Source organism: Coturnix japonica, chromosome 10 (assembly GCF_054131305.1).
Source record: "Coturnix japonica strain WE chromosome 10, WE-NBRP24, whole genome shotgun sequence".
Classification (NCBI taxonomy): domain Eukaryota; kingdom Metazoa; phylum Chordata; class Aves; order Galliformes; family Phasianidae; genus Coturnix; species Coturnix japonica.
This window is the reverse complement of record NC_140672.1, coordinates 19,976,502-19,995,623: the sequence shown is the minus strand read 5'-3', so window position 1 is coordinate 19,995,623 and position 19,122 is coordinate 19,976,502. Positions and strand designations below refer to the sequence as shown.

General features: G+C 56.6%; 1 long non-coding RNA gene across 1 annotated transcript; it reads left to right on the top strand.

Annotated features, from left to right (window-relative positions):
* Positions 1-677: 677 nt before the first annotated feature.
* On the top strand, positions 678-3,574 carry LOC146759469 (uncharacterized). The gene is made up of 4 exons (XR_014932428.1): positions 678-735; positions 1,037-1,160; positions 2,069-2,170; positions 2,960-3,574. It is a non-coding gene; the product is annotated as an uncharacterized LOC146759469 (long non-coding RNA).
* Positions 3,575-19,122: the final 15,548 nt, after the last annotated feature.

Sequence of the window (19,122 nt, the reverse complement as noted above, 5' to 3'; positions counted from 1 at the left end):
TGGCAATTGCTGGGTGGGAAGTGGCAGTTGTGGGGCAGTAGGTTGACTGTCCCAGTCTGCCTCTGGGTGGGATCTCTTTCTGATGATTTCTCCTCTGTGGAGTTTGTTCTGTGCACTTCCATCCTCAGTGGTGGGTGAGCCATTCTTTTTTTTTTTTTACTTTTGTGATATATTCCTGTTGCGCCTATCTTTCTGCTGTTACGTATGTTATGGATTTCCTTTTTTTTTTTTTTTTTTTTAAATCTGTTTTGTGTGGTTGTTTTTTGTTGTTTGTATTGTTGTTGTTTTTTAACTTTGATTCCCTGGTCTTTGGCTTGCTTTTTTTTTTTCTTTCTTTATTTTTCTTTGTTTTGCTTTTTTCTTTTGCTGCATCATGATCTGCTTCACGGGTGTCATTTGCAAGAGACTGTAAATTCTCCTGGTTCGAACTGCAGTCAGCTTAATCAGATGCGTAAGAAATACATAAGGGCTGCTGAGGCCGGGCTGGTTTTCCATTTCTTTATAAACTGGGGTGCATCCACAGCAGCACTTATCTCCTGTTTTTGTTGTTGCTGTTGTTCAAGATAATTAAAGGATGCTACGTCTGTGTTTGTTGTCATCCTGCTTTCTTTTCTCTGTCTTGCAGGTCAGCTCGTGCTAGAAGTCGATGGTATCGCTGTATGAATCAAGGGCAGTATAGGAGCAGCTGCTGATGGAAGAAACGAAGTCCAGGCTAATAAATGGAAGTATCTTCTGGTAAGGTGTCAAAGGTGGCAGTCATCATTAAAACCAAAGGGCTGGCTCATCCGAGTGCTTGCTGACTGATGCTTGGGAGTGTCTCGTTCTCCAGCTGTATGATACGGAAGCTAAATATGCTGAGCCGTTACAGCTTGTGCTGAAGTTGTGATTGTGCTCCCAGATGTTTCCTTTAGTGGTAAATCATGTTCTGGCACTGTGGTAGTCCTATCTCTGGCATGATCAGGAGCCTGGAGCACCGTGTCTGGTTGCGAGCCTTGTGTGCCTGTTTCCATGAACCTTGCTTTCTTTCTCTCTTCAGAGTAAGGGCAGGGTGCTTCCTTGCTTTTGGTGGATTCATTCAGGAGGCTGTCAGAAGGCCAATTGCAGTGTTCATAACACGGAGGGACACAATGGGAATGGACTCTCGTTACCACCATGCAAAAGTGAGTTTCTTATGAGTGATATAATTTTGATTATTACTTCTGAGCAGTTGCAGTGTGATAGAGGATGTCACGAAACTATTTATTTGGGAGCACAGGGAAGAGTCATGAGAACCGAAAATGTAGTTTCTGTTTTGGCTGTCAAAATGGTGGAGTTTTTTTGGGAGGACAGTGTCTGGTCTTCCTGTTAGCAGGCCCCCTCTGAGAAATTGGGCTTTGCTTGCTGCTTTGCTGTGCCTACCTGCCTGCTCCCTGTGCTTGCTGTGTCTGATACCAGCGGTCGTGGAACATGCTCCCTGAGGCTGTGGGCCTGGCCCTGAGCTGCTGCAGCTTAAAGGCCGTTTGAGTTTAGGTTGTCCTTCCTGGAGCATCGGGTTGGACTTGATAATCCTCGTGGTTCCTTTACAACTTGGGCTATTCTGTGGTTCTGTGGTCTTGGTGGTTTGCCTGGGAAATACCAGATGGTTTTATTCCCCCAATTTTTTATGGCATTTGAACTTGTTTCAATTCCAAATGTGGGAGAGGAGTTGGATAAGGGTAGGGTAAGGGTAAGGGTAGGTTGCTTTTTTCTTCTTCCTATTCTCCTAGGTATTTTCTGCCCATGTTGTGATAACTCTCTAACCAGAAATGTTCTTAATGCTCATGAAAAGGTTTTACTGGCAGCACACAATTTGACCATAGGACTGCTTGCTGGATTAATTTCTATGGATTGATTGTATGCTTTTTGAGGTGGTATGTTCAGTTTATCTTTTGAAAGGCTGTCAGCTTTTGAGGTCGCTGAGGTGTCTTGCTTTATCAGTCTCTAGCAGCTTGCTGGAGCTTGAAGTAGTTGAATCGTCCCATACAGAGCTGTTAAATAAAACCTTATAATCACTTTGTTTGTCACCTTACTGCCCTTCTTGTCTCCCTAGAGCCCAGCTGTCTTCCTGGGATTGCTGAGCAGCTGCCTTTCGCTGTCTCCTGCCTATCAGATCAAAAACCAGTGGTGTAAAACTGAGTTGGAATTTGGTGGCGTAAGTCCTTGAGTATTCTTTATTTCTGTAAAAGGCGCTGGATGTCTCAAGATGGAAGTCCAGATACCTACCCAAGTGTATTACAGCAATCACAGAATTTCTATTTCAGAGACTTTTTCAAAGCCCTTCAGATGGAAAGGCAAAGGGAAGTGCAACTTTGGAGTAGTAAATGGTGCTTATTAAAATGTAAAGAGGTCTAATTGGTGTAAATGGACTCCAGTCACACTGGTGTATAGCTTTCTTTATGAGGGTACTCAGGAATTCTTCTGACAATGAGTGATACAGTCCCAGCTCCAGGTGCGTGCTCAGCTTGGAAATGCATGCACATAGCTTTTGCTTGGCCAGCTGCTTTGACTGCATTGCACTACATCATCTTGTCTTGATCTCTTTGCTCCCTCCATCAAAAGTTTTGCTCGGCCTAGACTCGTTGCAGATACTGACTGTGTTATTTTGATCCACATGAGATCAATACAGAAATGAATACAGAAAATTAAGTAGGGTTGTGCAGCACGAATTTGAACGTCTATGGAGACCACCCTTTGTGGGACTCAGACTTGCAGAACTAGCTCCTTGAAGAGAGGGGCTCCAAGGTATTAACCCATATAAACCGTTGCTCTTCAGCATCTTCCTTCATCAGTGACATAGATGATGGCAGGTTTGCAGACGATACAAACTGAGCAGTGCAGTCAATATATTGTAGGGGAGGGAAGCCAACCAGAGGGACCGGGACAGGCTGGAGAGGTTGCGGGCATCCCTTTATTTTCCTTTGTTGTTTCCTTCTGGTTACAGGGAGGTGTCCGTCCCTTCTGCCACTGTGAAGTTGCTGTGGGGAATGAAACCGTCTGCAATTGTGGAAGGAGGGTCACTGCATGAGGAGGGGCTGCACATTCAGACATATGGAAGTTGATGGGAGTGTTTGCCTACAGATGTGTTCTCAATTTCAGTCCCCCAAAGCAATGAATTTCTGTAGGAGGCTAGATGTGCTTTTACAGGCAAGATTCATTGACTTTAAAATGATACTGGTTTTGATGACGACGAGGGGGGCTGGGTGGTTGTACAGGGAAGACAATTGAATGCTGCCAGAGATCTGCGTTTATCAGGCAGGAAACAGTGGGCATTGGCCTCCCGTGAGCTGGGCTTGATACTGATCTACCGGGACTCTTCTGTCCTGGATATCTTCAGAGAACATTGTTCTAGCTGCTTGTAGTTGTAAGGCGTGGGAAAGGAAACAGTGGTAAAGAACTAAGAACCTGCAAGATAGTTTTGGATAGGGCGGTGGATGTAGTTTACCATGATTTCAGCAAGGCATCTGGTACTGTCTCCCAGGACATCCTTATAACAAGCTGAGCAAGCGTGGGATAGATGAGTGGACAGAGAGGTGGGTTGAGAAGTGGCTGACTGGCAGAGCACAGAGAGATGTTGTTGGCAGTGCAGAATCCAGGTGGAGACCTGTAACTAGCGGCGTCCCCCAGGGGTCAGTGCTGGGTCCGGTCTTGTTCAATATCTTCATCAACGACCTTGATGAGGAGATAGTGACCACCCTCAGCAAGTTTGTGATGACACGAAGTTGGGAGGACTGGCTGACACGCCTGAAGGCTGTGCTGCCATTCAGCGAGACCTGGACAGGCTGGAGAGCTGGGCAGTAAGAAACCAGATGAGGTTTAACAAAAGCAAGTGTAGAGTCTTGCACCTAGGGAGCAGTAATTGCATGCACCAGTACAGGCTGGGGGAAAAGCTGCTGGAGAGGAGCTCTGAAGAGAGGAACCTGGGTGTCCTGGTGGACGACAGATTGACCATGAGCCAGAAGTGTGCCCTTGTAGCCAAAAAAGCCGATGGAATACTGGGGTGTATTACAAAGAGCATGGACAGCAGGTCAAGGTGGCACTTGTGGGGAGGAAAATGGAAGTTGTGGGGCAGGGGGTGGCGATTGTGGGGCAGGGGATGGCACTTGTGAAGCAGGAGGTGGCACTTGTGGGGTAGGATGTGGAAGTTCTTGAGCAGGAAATGGCAGTTGTGGAACAGGAGGTGGCATTTGTGGGTCAGGAGGTGGAAGTTGTGAGGTGGGAGGTAAAAGTTGGGGGAAGGAGGAGGCACGTGTGGGGCAGGAGGTGGAAGTTGTGGGGCGGGAGGTGGAAGTTGTGGGGCGGGAGGTGGAAGTTGTGGGGCGGGAGGTGGAAGTTGTGGGGCGGGAGGTGGAAGTTGTAAGGCGGGAAATAGCACTTGTGGGGTGGGAGGCGGCACTTGTGTGGCAGGAGGTGGGACACTTGTGTGGAGGGAGGTGGCACTTGTGGGGCAGGAGGTTGCACTTGAGGGGCAGGAGGTGGAAGATGTGGGGCAGGAATTGGCATTGCAGTGCGGGATGTGGAACTGGTGGGGCAGGAGATGGCACTTGTGGGGCTGGTGGTGGCACTTGTGGAGCGGGAGGTGGAAGTTGTGGGGCAGGAGTTGGCACTTGTGGGCCGGGAGGTGGATGATGTGGGGCAGGAGGTGGCACTTGTGGAGTGGGAGCTGGTACTAGTGGGGTGGGAGGTGGCACTTGTGGAGCAGGATGTGGATGATGTGGGGTTGCTTGTGGCACTTGTGGGGCTGGAGGTTGAAGTTGTGGGTCGGGAGGTGGCATTTGTAAAACAGGAGGTTGCACTTGTGGGGCAGGAGGTGGAACTTGTGGGGGGTGGATGGGAGGAGGTGGCACTTGTGGGGCAGGAGGTGGATGATTTGGGGCGGGAGGTGGCAGTTGTGTGGCAAAATGTGGCACTTGTGGGGCATGAACTGGCACTTGTGGGGCAGAAATTGGCACTTGTGGGGCAGGAGGTGGATGATGTGGGGCAGGAGTTGGCACTTGGGTGGGAGGTGGATGATGTGGGGCAGGAGGTGGCAATTGTGGAGCAGGAGGTGGCAATTGTGGAGCAGGAGGTGGATGTTGCGGGTCAGGGTTTGGCACTTGTGGGGCAAGAGGTTGAATTTGTGGAGTGGTAGGTGGCTAATGTGGGGCAGGAAATGGCACTTGTGGGGCAGGAGTTGGCACATGTGGCACAGGAGGTGGCACTTATGGGGCAGGAAATGGCACCTGTGGGGAAGGAGTTGGAACCTGTGGGGTAAGAAATGGCACTTGTTGGGCAGGTGGTGGCACTTGTGGGGCGGGAGGTGGCACTTGTGGGGCGGGAGGTGGCACTTGTGGGGCAGGAGGTGGCAGTTGTGAAACGTGAGCTGGCAATTGTGAAGCATGAGCTGGCACTTTTGGGGCAGGAATTGGCACTTGTGGGGCGGGAGGTGGCACTTCTGGGGCAGGATGTGGAAGTTGTGAAGCGGGAGATGGCAGTTGTGGGGTGGGAGGTGGCACTTGTGGGGCAGGAAGTGGAATTTGTTGGGTGGTAGGTAGAACTTGTGGGGCAGGAGTTGGCACTTGTGGGGCAGGATTTGGCACACATTGGGCAGGAGTTGGCACTTGTTTGACGGGAGGTTGAAGTTGTGGGGCAGGAAATGGCACCTGTGGGGCAGGAGTTTGGACCTGTGGTTTAAGAAACGGCATTTGTTTGCAGGAGGTTGTACTTGTGGGGCAGGTGGTGGTACCTGTGGGGTGGGGGTGTAACTTGTGGGGCAGGAGGTGGTGATAGAGGGACGGGAGGTGGCATTTTATGGCGGGAGGTGGCACTTGTATGGCAGGATGTGAAAGTTGTGAAGCGAGAGGTGGCACTTGTGTGGCGGGAGGTGGCACTTGTGGGGCAGGAGGTGGAATTTGTTTGGTGGTAGGTGGAACTTGTGGGGCAGGATGTGGCACACGTTGGGCAAGAGTTGGCACTTGTGTGGCGGGAGGTTGAAGTTGTGGGGCCAGAGGTGGTACTTGTGGGGCAGGAGGTGCAATTTGTGGGGTGGTATGCACCAGATGTGGGGCAGGAAATGGCACTTGTGGGCAGGAGTTGGTAAATGTGGGACAGGAGGTGGTACTTGTGGGGCAGGAAATGGCACCTGTGGGGCAGGAGTTGGAACCTGTGGGGTAAGAAATGGCACTTGTTGGGCAGGAGGTGACACTTGTAGAGCGGGAGGTGGTAAATGTTGGGCAGGAGGTGGCACTTGTTAGACGAGAGTTGGAACTTGTGGGGCAGGAATTGGCACTTGTGGGGCAGGAGGTGGCTCTTGTCGGGCAGGAGCTGGCACTTGTGGGGCAGGAGGTTGCACTTGTGTGTCAGTAAGAGGAAGTTGGGCGGTCAGTGACACTTGTGGGGCAGGAGGTGGATTATTTGGGGGGGGAGGTGGCAGTGGTGTGGCAAACTGTGGCACTTGTGGGGCAGGAGCTGGCACTTCAGGGGAATGAGCTGGCACTTGTAGGGCAGGAATTGGCACTTGTGGTGCAGGGGGTGGATGATGTGGGGCAGGAGGTGGTCTTTGTCGGACAGGAGGTGACACATGTGAGCAGGAAGTGGATGATGTGGGGCAGGAGCTGGCACTTGTGAAGCATGAGCTGGCACTTGTGAGGCAGGAATTGGCACTTGTGGGGCAGGAGGTGGAAGTTGCAGGGCTGGATTTGGCATTTGTGGGGCAGGAGGTGGCACCTGTTGGGCAAGAGGTGGCACTTGTGGGGTAGGTGCTGGCACTTGTGGGGCAGGAATTGGCACTTGTGGGGCAGGAGGTGGCACCTGTTGGGCAAGAGGTGGCACTTGTGGGGCATGAGGTGGCAATTGTGGGGCAGGAATTGGCACTTGTGGGACAGAAGGTAGATGATGTGGGGCAGGAGGCTGTCTTTGTGGGGTTGGAGGTGGCACTTGTGGGGCAGTAAGTTGATGATGTGGGGCAGGAGGTGGCACCTGTTGGGCAGGAGGTGGCATTGTGGGGCAGGAGGTGGCACTTGTGGGGCAGGAGGTGGCACTTGTGGGGCAGGAGGTGGCACTTGTGGGGCAGGAGGTGGCACTTGTATGGCAGGAATTGAAACTTCTGGGGTGGGATGGGGTACCTGTGGGGCAGGAGGTGGCACTTGTGGGGCAGGAGCTGGCGCTTGTGGGGCAGGAGCTGGCACTTGTGGGGCAGGTGTTGGCACTTGTGGGGCAGGAGGTGGAAGTTGTGGGGCAGTAGGTTGCACTTGTGCGTGGGAGGTGGATGTTGTGGGGCAGGAAATGGCACCTGTGGGGCAGGAGGTGGCGCTTTTGGGGGAGGTGGTAGCATTTGTTGGGCGAGAGGTGAAACTTATGGGGCAGGAGGTGACACTTGTAGGTCAAGAGGTGGAACTTGTTGGGCAGGAGGTGGCACTTGTGGGGCAGGAGGTGGCACTTGTGGGGAAGGAGGTATCACTTGTATGGCAGGAATTGAAACTTGTGGGGTGGGATGGGGTACCAGTGGTGAAGGATGTGGCACTTGTGGGGCAGGATGTGTCAGTTGTTTGGCAGGAGGTGGCACTTGTGGGGCAGGATGTGGCACTTGTTGGGCAGGAGGTGTCAGTTGTTTGGCAGAAGGTGGCACTTGTGGGGCAGGAGGTGGCGCTTGTGGGGCAGGTGTTGGCACTTGTGGAGCAGGTGTTGGCACTTGTGGGGCAGGAGGTGGAAGTTGTGGGGCGGTAGGTTGCACTTGTGCGTGGGAGGTGGATGTTGTGGGGCAGGAAATGGCACCTGTGGGGCAGGAGGTGGCGCTTTTGGGGGAGGTGGTTGCATTTGTTGGGCGAGAGGTGAAACTTATGGGGCAGGAGGTGGCACTTGTAGGTCAAGAGGTGGAACTAGTTGGGCAGGAGGTGACACTTGTGGGGCAGGAGGTGTCAGTTGTTTGGTGGGAGGTGGCATTTGTCGGTCGGGAGGTGGCACTTGTCGGGCAGGAGGTGGCACATGTGGGACAGGAGGTGGCACTTGTGGGGCAGGAGTTTGGACCTGTGGTTTAAGAAATGGCATTTGTTTGCAGGTGGTGGTACTTGTGGGGCAGGAGTTGGCACTTGTGGGGCAGGAGGTGGCACTTGTGGGGAAGGAGGTGTCAGTTGTTTGGCGGGAGGTGGCACTTTTGGGGCAGGAGGTGGCACTTGTGGGGAAGGAGGTGTCACTTGTATGGCAGGAATTAAAACTTGTGGGGTGGGATGGGGTACCTGTGGTGAAGGAGCTGGTACTTGTGGGGCAGGAATTGGCACTTGTGGGCAGGAAGTGGATGATGTGGTGCAGGAGCTGGCACATGTGGGGCAGGAATTGGCAGTTGTGGGGCAGGAGCCTACACTTGTGGGGCAGAACGTGGCACTTGTGGGGCAGGAGGTTGAAGTTGTGGTGCAGGATGTAGCACTTGTGGGGCAGGAGCTATAAATTGTCTGGCGAGATATGGCACTTGTGGGGCAGGAGGTTGCACTAGTTTGGCAGGAGGTGGCACTTGTGGGGCGGGATGTGGCACTTGTGGGGCGAGAGGTGGCATTTGTGGGGCAGAAGGTGGATGATGTGGGGCAGGAGCTGGCAATTGTGAAGCATGAGCTGTCACTTTTGGGGCAGGAATTGTCAGTTGTGCGGCAGGAGTTGGCACTTGTGGGGCAGGATGTGGCACACGGGCAGGAGTTGGCACTTGTGTGGTGGGATGTTGAAGTTGTTGGGCGGGAGGTGGCACTTGTGGGGCTGGAAGTGGCAGTTGTAGGGCTGGAGGTGGCACTTGTGGAATTGGAGTTGGCACTAGTGGGGCAGAAGGTGGAAGTTGTGGGGAAGTATTTGGCACTTGTGGGGCAAGAGGTAAAACTTGTGGGGCAGGAGGTGGCATTTGTGGAGCATGAGTTGACACTTGTGGGGCAGGAGGTGGCACTTGTGGGGCAGGAGGTGGCATTTGTGGAGCATGAGTTGACACTTGTGTGGCGGGAGGTGGCACTTGTGGGGCAGGAGGTGGAACTTATGGGGCGTTACGTGGAAGTTGTGGGGCGGGAGGTGGCTCTTTTGAGGCAGGAGGTGGCACTTGTGGGCCAGGAGATGGAAGTTGTAGGGCGGGAGGTGGCACTTGTGGGGCAGGAGGTGGAAGTTGCAGGGCAGGAGGTGGCATTTGTGGGTTGGGAGGTGGCACTTGTGGGGCAGGAGTTGGAATTTGTGGGGTGGTAGGTGGAAAATGTGGGGCAGGAGCTGGCACTTGTGGGGCAGGAGCTGGCACTTGTGGGGCAGGAGCTGGCAATAGTGGGGCAGGAATTGGCACTCATGGGGCAGGAGGCTGTCTTTGTGGGGTTGGAGGTGGCACTTGTGGGGCAGGAAGTTGATGATGTGGGGCAGGAGCTGGCATTTGTGAAGCATGATCTGGCACTTGTGAAGCAGGAATTGGCACTTGTAAGGCAGGAGGTAGCACTTGTGGGGCAGGATGTGGCACTTGTGGGATGCGAGGTGGCACTTGTGGGGCAGGAATTGGCACTTGTGGGTCAGGTGGTGGTACTTCTGGGGCAGGATCGGGCACTTGTGGGGCGGGATGTGGAAGCTGTGGGATGGGAGGTAGAAGTTATGGGGTGGGAGGTGGAAGTTGTGGGGCAAGAAGTGGCAATTGTGGGGCAGAGGGTGGCACTTGTACGGCAGGAGGTGGCACTTGTGGGACAGGACGTGGCAATTGGGAAGGACGTGGCACTTGTGGGGTGGGAGGTGGCACTTGTGGGGCAGGAGGTGGCACTTGTGGGGCAGGGGTTAATTCTTGTGGGGTGGGAGGTGGCACTTGTGGGGCAGAAGGTTGCACTTGTGAGGCGGGAGGTGGAAGTTGTGGGGCGGGTGGTGGCACTTGTGGGGCTGGAGGTATCACTTGTGCGGCAGGAAGTGGCACTTGTGGAGCAGAAGGTGGCACTTGTGGGGAAGAGGTGACACTTGAGGGGCAGGAGCTGGCACTCGTGGGGCAGAAGTTGGCACACGTGGGTCGGGAGGTTGCACTTGTGGGGCGGGAGGTGGAAATTGTGGGGCGAGAGGTGGAACTTGTGGGTCAGGAGTTGGATTTGTGGGGCGGGTTGTGGCACTTGTGGGGCGGGAGGTGGCACTTGTGGGGCGTGAGGTGGAAGTTGTGGGGCGGCAGGTGGCAATTGTGGGTCAGGAGGAGGCATTTGTGAGGCAGGAGGTGGATGATGTGGGGCAGGAGGTGGCACTTGTGGGGAAGTAGGTAGCACTTGTGGGGCAGGAAGTGGCACTTGTGGGGCAGGAGGAGGCTGTTGTTGGGCGGGAAGTGGAAGTTGTGGGGCGGGAGGTGGCACTTGTGGGGCTGGATGTGGAAGTTGTGTGGCAGGATTTGACACTTCTGGGGCTGCAGGTGGCACTTGTGGGGTGGGTGGTAGAACTTGTGGGGGGTGAGGTGTAACTTGTGGAGCGGGAGGTGACAACTGTGGGACAGGAGGAGGCACTTGTGGGTCGGGAGGTGGCACTTTTAAGGCGGGAGGTGGCAGTTGTGGGGCGGGAGGTGGCACTTGTGGGGCGGGAAATGGAACTTGTGGGGCAGCACTTGGCACTAGTTGAGCAGGAGGTGGAAATTGTGGGGCGGGAGGTGAATGATATGAGGCAGGAGGTAGCGGTTGTGGGGCAGGAGGTGGCACTTATGGGGCAGGAGATGGTATTTGTTGTGCAGTAGGTGGCACTTTCGGAGTGGGAGTTGGAAGTTGTGGGGCAGGAGGTGGCAATTGTGGGCCGGGAGCTGGCACTATTGGGGCGGGAGCTGGAAGTTGTGGGTCGGGAGGTGGCACTTGTGGTGCAGGAGGTGGCACTTGTGGGGCGGTTGGTGGATGATGTGGGGCAGGAGTTGGCACTTGTGGGGTAAGGGTTGGCACTTGTGGGGTGGGAGGAGGCACTTGTGGGGCGGGGGGTGGCAATTGCTGGGTGGGAAGTGGCAGTTGTGGGGCAGTAAGTTGAAGGTTTGGGGCAGGAGGTGGCACTTGTGGGGTGGAAGGTAAGAAGATTTGGGGTGTGACGTGGAAGTAGTGGGGCGGGAGGTGGCACTTGTGGGGCGGGAGGTTGAGGTTGTGGGGCGAGAGGTAGCACTTGTGGGGCAGGAGCCGGCACTTGTGGGGCAGGAGTTGGCACTTGTATGGCTGGAGGTTGAAGCTGTGGAGCGAGAGGTAACACTTGTGGGGCAGGAGCCGGCACGTCTGGGGCAGGAGTTGGCACTTGTGGGTCAGGTGGTGGCACATGTGGGGCGGGGGTCGACGTTGTGGGGCAAGAGGTGTAACTTGTGGGGCAAGAGGTGTAACTTGTGGGGCAGGAGGTGGCTATAGAGGGGCGGGAGGTGGCACTTGTGGGGCAGGAGATGGCACTTATGGAGCAGGAGGTAGAAGTTCCGCGTCAGGATTTGGCACTTGTGGGGCAGGACGTGGCACTTGTGGAGCGGGAGGGGGCACTTGTGGGGCCTGAGGTGGCACTTGTAGGGCAGGAGGTGGCATTTGTGGGGCGGGAGGTGGAAGCTGTGAGGCAGGGGGTGGCACTTGTAAGGCAGGAGGTAGAACTTGTGGGGCAGGAGTTGGCACTTGTGGGGCGCGAGTTGGCACTTGTGGGGCAGGTAGTTGCATTAGTGGGTCAGGTGGTGGCACTTGTGGGTCAGGTGATGGCACTTGTGGGGCAGGATGTGGAAGTTGTGGGGCGTGAGTTGTCACTTGTGGGGCGGAAGTTGACACTGTTGGGGTGTGAGGTGGCACTTGTGGGGCGGAAGGTGGCACTTGTGGGCAGGAGGTGACACTTGTGGGGCAGGATGTGGCACTTGTGCGTGGGAGGTGGAGTTTGTGGGGCGGGAGGTGGCACTTGTGGGGCAGGATGTGGCATTCTTGGGGCGGGAGGTGTGAGTTGTGACGCAGGAGGTGGTACATGTGGGGCGGGAGGTGGAAGTTGTGATGCAGGAGGTGGTACATGTGCGGCGGGAGGTGGAAGTTGTGATGCAGGAGGTGGTACATGTGAGGCGGAAGGTGGAAGTTGTGATGCAGGAGGTGGTACATGTGGGGCGGGAGGTGGAAGTTGTGATGCAGGAGGTGGTACATGTGGGGCGGGAGGTGGAAGTTGTGATGCAGGAGGTGGTACATGTGGGGCGGGAGGTGGAAGTTGTGATGCAGGAGGTGGTACATGTGGGGCGGGAGGTGGAAGTTGTGATGCAGGAGGTGGTACATGTGGGGCGGGAGGTGGAAGTTGTGATGCAGGAGGTGGTACATGTGGGGCGGGAGGTGGAAGTTGTGATGCAGGAGGTGGTACATGTGGGGCGGGATGTGGCACTCGTGAGCAGGGAGGTGGCACTTGTGGAACTTGTAGCAGGTGTAACTTGTCGGGCAGGAGGCGGCTCTTGTGGGGCTGGAGATTGATGTTGTGGGTCAGGAGGTGGCACTTGTGGGGCAGGAGGTGGATGATGAGGGGCAGGAGCTGGCACTTGTGAAGCATGAGCTGACACTTGTGGGGCAGGAATTGGCACTTGTGGGGCAGGAGGTGGCACTTGTTGGATGGGAGGTGGTTGATATGGGGAAGGAGGTGGCAATTGTGCGGTTCGAGGTGGGACTTGTGGAGCAGGAGATGGAAGTTGCGGGGTAGGAATTGGCACTTGTGGGGCAGGAGGTGGCACTTGTTGGTTGGGAGGTGCACGATGTGGGGCAGGAGTTGACACTTGTGGGGCAGGATGTGGCACACGTTGCCAGGAGTCGGCACTTGTGTGGCGGGATGTTGAAGTTGTGGGGCTGGAGGTTGCACTTGTCTAACAGGTATTGTCACTTGTGGGGGAGGAGGTGGATGATGTGGGGCAGGAGGTGGCACCTGTGGGGCAAGAGGTGGAACTTGTAGGGCATGAGCTGGCACTTGTGGGGCAGGAATTGGCACTTGTTAGGCAGGAGTTGGATGATGTGGGGCAGGAGGCTGTCTTTGTGGGGTTAGATGTGGCACTTGTGGGGCAGGAAGTTGATGATGTGGGGCATGAGCTGGCATTTGTGAAGCATGAGCTGGCACTTGTGAATCAGGAATTGGCACTTTAGGGGCAGGAGGTGGAACTTCTTGGGTGGGAGGTGGAATTTGTGGGGTGGGAGGAGAAACTTGTAAGGCAGGAGTTGGCACATGTGGGGGGGGAAATGGCACTTGTGGGGCAGGAGGTGGCACTTGTGGGGTGGGAGGTGACACTTGTGGGGCAGGAGGTGTCAGTTGTTTGGTGGGAGGTGGCACTTGTGGGGCAGAAGGTGGATGATGTGGGGCATGAACTGGCACTTGTGGGGCAGGAATTGGCACTTGTGGGGCAGGAGGTGGCACTTGTTGGGTGGGAGGTGGATGATGTGGGGCAGGAGATGGCACTTGTGGAGCAGGAGGTGGAAGTTGCAGGGCAGGAGGTGGCATTTGTGGGGTGGGAGGTGGCAATTGCGGGGCAGGAGTTGGAATTTGTGGGGCAGGAGGTGGATGATGTGGGGCAGGAGGCTGTCTTTGTGGGGTTGGAGGTGACACTTGTGGGGCAGGAAGTTGATGATGTGGGGCAGGAGCTGGCATTTGTGAAGCATGAGCTGGCACTTGTGAAGCAGGAATTGGCACTTGTAAGGCAGGAGGTGGCACTTGTGGGGCAGGAAGTGGCTCTTGTCGGGCAGGAGCTGGCACTTGTGGGGCAGGAGGTTGCACTTGTGTGTCAGGAGGAGGAAGTTGGGCGGTCAGTGACACTTGTGGGGCAGGAGGTGGATTATTTTGGGGGGGAGGTGACCGTGGTGTGGCAAAATGTGGCACTTGTGGGGCAGGAGCTGGCACTTCAGGGGAATGAGCTGGCACTTGTAGGGCAGGAATTGGCACTTGTAAGGCACGAGGTGGAACTTGTGGGGCGGGATGTGGCACTTGTGGGATGCGAGATGGCACTTGTGGGGCAGGAGTTGGCACTTGTGGGTCAGGTGGTGGTACTTCTGGGGCAGGATCGAGCACTTGTGTGGCAGGATGTGGAAGCTGTGGGACGGGAGGTGGAAGTTATGGGGTGGGAGGTGGAAGTTGTGGGGCAAGAATTGGCAATTGTGGGGCAAGAAGTGGCAATTGTGGGGCAGAGGGTGGCACTTGTACGGCAGGAGGTGGCACTTGTGTGACAGGACGTGGCAATTGGGAAGGACGTGGCACTTGTGGGGTGGGAGGTGGCACTTGTGGGGCAGGAGGTGGCACTTGTGGGGCAGGAGGTGGCAATTTTGGAGCAGGACGTGGATTATGTGGGGCAAGAGGTGGCACTTGTGGGGCAGGATGTGGAAGTTGTGGGTAAGGAGGTGACATTTGTGGAACAGAAGGTGGATGATGTGGGGAAGGAGGTGGATGATGTGGAACAGTAGGTGGCACCTGTAGGGCAGGAGAGGGCACTTGTGGGGCGGGAGGTAAAAATTGTGGGGTGGGAGGTGGAAATTTTGGGGCAAGGGGTGGCAGTTGCGGGGCTGGGGGCGGCACTTGTGGGGCAGTGTGTGGCACTTGAGGGGCGGGAGGTGGCACTTGTGTGGCTGGAGGTTGAGGTTGTGGGGCGAGAGGTAGCACTTGTGGGCCAGGAGCCGGCACTTGTGGGGCAGAACGCGGCAAATGTGGTGCAGGAAATGGCACTTGTGGGGCAGGAGTTGGCACTTGTGGGTCAGGTGGTGGCACATGTGGGGCGGGGGTCGACATTGTGGGGCAAGAGGTGTAACTTGTGGGGCAAGAGGTGTAACTTGTGGGGCAGGAGGTGGCACTTGTGTGGCGGGAGGTGGCACTTGTGGGGCAGGAGATGGCAATTGTGGAGCAGGAGGTGGAAGTTGCACGTCAGGATTTGGCACTTGTGGGGCGGGAGATGGCACTGTGGGGCGGGAGATGGCACTCGTGGGGCGGGAGATGGCACTTGTGTGTCCGGAGGTTAAACTTGTGGGGTGGGAGGTGGCACTTGTGGGGCAGGAGGTGGCAAATGTGGTGCAGGAAATGGCACTTGTGGGGCAGGAGGTGGATGATGTGGGGCAGGAGCTGGCAATTGTGAAGCATGAGCTGGCACTTTTAGGGCTGGAATTGGCACTTGTGCCACAGGAGGTGGCACTTGTGGGGTGGGAGGTGGATGATGTGGGGCAGGAGGTGGATGTTGCGTGGCAGGATTTGGCCCTTGTGGGGCGGGAGATGGCTCTTGTGGGGCATGACGTGGCACTTGTGGAGCGGGAGGGGGCACCTGTGGGGCCTGATGTGGCACTTGAAGGGCAGGAGGTGGCATTTGTGGGGCGGGAGGTGGCACTTGTGGGGAAGAGGTGACACTTGAGGGGCAGGAGCTGGCACTTGTGGGGCAGAAGTTGGCACATGTGGGTCGGGAGGTGGCACTTGTGGTGCGGAAGGTGGAACTTGTGGGGCGGGAGGTGGCACTTGTGGGTCAGGAGTTGGATTTGTGGGGTGAGTTGTGGCACTACTGGGGCGGGAGGTGGCACTTGTGGGGTGTGAGGTGGAAGTTGTGGGTCGGCAGGTGGCAATTGTGGGTCAGGAGGAGGCATTTGTGAGGCAGAAGGTGGATGATGTGGGGCAGGAGGTGGCACTTGTGGGGCGAGACTTGGCACTTGTGTGGCACGAGTTGGCACTTGTGGGGCAGGTAGTTGCATTAGTGGGTCAGTTGGTGGCACTTGTGGGTCAGTTGGTGGCACTTGTGGGGCGGGATGTGGAAGTTGTGGGGTGTGAGGTGGCACTTGTGGGGTGGAAGTTGACACTGTTGGGGTGTGAGGTGGCACTTGTGGGGCGGAAGGTGGCACTTGTGCGTGGGAGGTGGAGTTTGTGGGGCGGGAGGTGGCACTTGTGGGGCGGGAGGTGGCACTTGTGGGGCAGGATGTGGCATTCTTGGGGCGGGAGGTGTAAGTTGTGAGGCAGGAGGTGGCACTTGTGCGTGGGAGGTGGAGTTTGTGGAGAGGGAGGTGGCGCTTGTGGGGCAGGAGGTGGCACTTGTGGGGAGGAGGTGGAACTTGTGGGGCGGGAGGTGGCACTTGTGAGGCAGGAGCTGGCACTTGTGGGGCAGAAGGAGGAAGTTGGTCAGTCAGTGACACTTGTGGGGCAGGAGGTGTATTATTTGGGGGGGGAGGTGGCAGTGGTGTGGACAAATGTGGCACTTGTGGGGCATGAATTGGCACTTGTGGGGCAGGAATTGGCACTTGTGGGGCAGGAATTGGCACTTGTGGGGCAGGTGGTGGCACTTGTTGGGTGGGAGGTGGACGATGTGGGGCAGGAGGTTGCACTTGTGGGGCAGGAGGTGGCACATGTGGGGCGGAAATTGGAACTTGTTGGGAGGGAAGAGGTACTTGTGGGGCAGGAAGTGGCTCTTGTCGGGCAGGAGCTGGCACTTGTGGGGCAGGCGGTTGCACTTGTGTGTCAGGGGGATGAAGTTGGGCGGTCAGTGACACTTGTGGGGCAGGAGGTGGATTATTTGGGGGGGAGGTGGCAGTGGTGTGTCAAACTGTGGCACTTGTGGGGCAGGAGCTGGCACTTCAGGGGAAAGAGCTGGCACTTGTAGGGCAGGAATAGGCACTTGTGGGGCAGGAGGTGGATGATGTGGGGCAGGAGGTGGTCGTTGTGGGGCAGGAGGTGGCACTTGTGGGGCAGAAGATGGATGATGTGGGACACGACCTTGCACTTGTGGGGCATGAACTGGCACTTGTGGGGCTGGAAGTGGCAGTTGTAGGGCTGGAGGTGGCACTTGTGGAATTGGAGTTGGCACTAGTGGGGCAGAAGGTGGAAGTTGTGGGGAAGTATTTGGCACTTGTGGGGCAAGAGGTGGCATTTGTGGAGCATGAGTTGACACTTGTGGGGCAGGAGGTGGCACTTGTGGGGCAGGAGGTGGAACTTATGGGGCGTTACGTGGAAGTTGTGGGGCGGGAGGTGGCTCTTTTGAGGCAGGAGGTGGCACTTGTGGGCCAGGAGATGGAAGTTGTAGGGCGGGAGGTGGCACTTGTGGGGTGGGAGGTGGTAGATGTTGGGCGTGAGGTGGCACTTGTGGGTCGGGAGGTGGCACTTGTGGGGCAGGAGGTGGAAGTTGTGGAGCGGGAGGTGGCATTTGTGGGTCGAAAGGTGGCATTTGTGGGGCAGGAGGTTGCACTTGTGGGGCAGGAGGTGGCACTTGTGGGGAGAAAGGTGGCATTTGTGGGGCAGGAGGTTGCACTTGTGGGGCAGGAGGTGGCACTTGTGGGGCGGAAATTGGAACTTGTTGGGAGGGAAGAGGTACTTGTGGGGCAGGAAGTGGCTCTTGTTGGGCAGGAGCTGGCACTTGTAGGGCAAGAGCTGGCACTTCAGGGGAATGAGCTGGCATTTGTGGTGCAGGGGGTGGATGATGTGGGGCAGGAGGTGGTCGTTGTGGGGCAGGAGGTGGCACTTGTGGGGCAGAAGGTGGATGATGTGGGGCATGAACTGGCATTTGTGGGGCAGGAATTGGCACTTGTGGGGCAGGAGGTGGCACTTGTTGGGTGGGAGGTGGACGATGTGGGGCAGGAGATGGCACTTGTGGAGCAGGAGGTGGAAGTTGCAGGGCAGGAGGTGGCATTTGTGGGTTGGGGGGTGGCACTTGTGGGGCAGGAGGTGGCACTTGTGGGGCAGGAGCTGGCACTTGTGGGGCAGGAATTGGCACTTGTGGGGCAGGAGGTGGATGATGTGGGGCAGGAGGCTGTCTTTGTGGGGTTGGAGGTGGCACTTGTGGGGCAGGAAGTTGATGATGTGGGGCATGAGCTGGCATTTGTGAAGCATGAGCTGGCACTTGTGAAGCAGGAATTGGCACTTTTGGGGCAGGAGGTGGAACTTGTGGGGAGGGATGTGGCACTTGCGGGATGCGAGGTGGCACTTGTGGGGCAGGAGTTGGCACTTGTGGGTCAGGTGGTGGTACTTCTGGGGCAGGATCGGGCACTTGTGGGGCAGGATGTGGAAGCTGTGGGACGGGAGGTGGAAGTTATGGGGTGGGAGGTGGAAGTTGTGGGGCAAGAATTGGCAATTGTGGGGCAAGAAGTGGCAATTGTGGGGCAGAGGGTGGCACTTGTACGGCAGGAGGTGGCACTTGTGGGACAGGACGTGGCAATTGGGAAGGACGTGGCACTTGTGGGGTGGGAGGTGGCACTTGTGGGGCAGGAGGTGGCACTTGTGGGGCAGGAGGAGTCTGTTGTTGGGCGGGAGGTGGGACTTGTGTAACAAGAGGTGGAAATTGTGCGGTGGGATGTGGCACTTGTGAGGCAGAAGGTGGCACTTGTGGGGCAGGAGGTGGAAGTTGTGGGGCGGCAGGTGGCAATTGTGGGTCAGGAGGAGGCATTTGTGAGGCAGGAGGTGGATGATGTGGGGCAGGAGGTGGCACTTGTGGGGCGAGAGGTGGCACTTGTGGGGCAGGAGGTTGCTCTTGTGGGGTGGGATGTGGTACTTGTGGGGCTGGAGGTGGCACTTGTTGGGTGGGAGGTGGCACTTGTGGGGCAGGAGGTGGCAATTTTGGAGCAGGACGTGGATTATGTGGGGCAGGAGGTGGCACTTGTGGGGCAGGATGTGGAAGTTGTGGGTCAGGAGGTGACATTTGTGGAACAGAAGGTGGATGATGTGGGGAAGGAGGTGGATGATGTGGAACAGTAGGTGGCACCTGTGGGGCAGGAGATGGCACTTGTGGGGCGGGAGGTAAAAATTGTGGGGTGGGAGGTGGAAATTGTAGGGCAAGGGGTGGCAGTTTCGGGGCTGGGGGCGGCACTTGTGGGGCAGTGTGTGGCACTTGAGGGGCGGGAGGTGGCACTTGTGTGGCAGGAGGTGGCACTTGTGGGGCGGGATGTGGCAGTTGTGGGGCAGATGATGACACCTGTGGGGCGGGAGGTGGATGTTTTGGCGAAGGAGGTTGAAGTTGTGGGGAGGGTGGTGGCACTTGTGGGGCGGGAGGTGGCACTAGTGGGGCAGGAGTTGGCACTTGTGGGCTGGGTCATAGCACTTGTTGGGCAGGGGTTGGCACTTGTGGGGCAGGAAATGTTACTTGTGGGGCAAGAAGTGGCTCTTGAAGGGCAGGAGGTGGCACTTGTGGGGCAGGAGTTAATTCTTGTGGATCTGGAGGTGGCACTTGTGGGCCTGGAGGTTGCACTTGTGAGGCGGGAGGTGGAAGTTGTG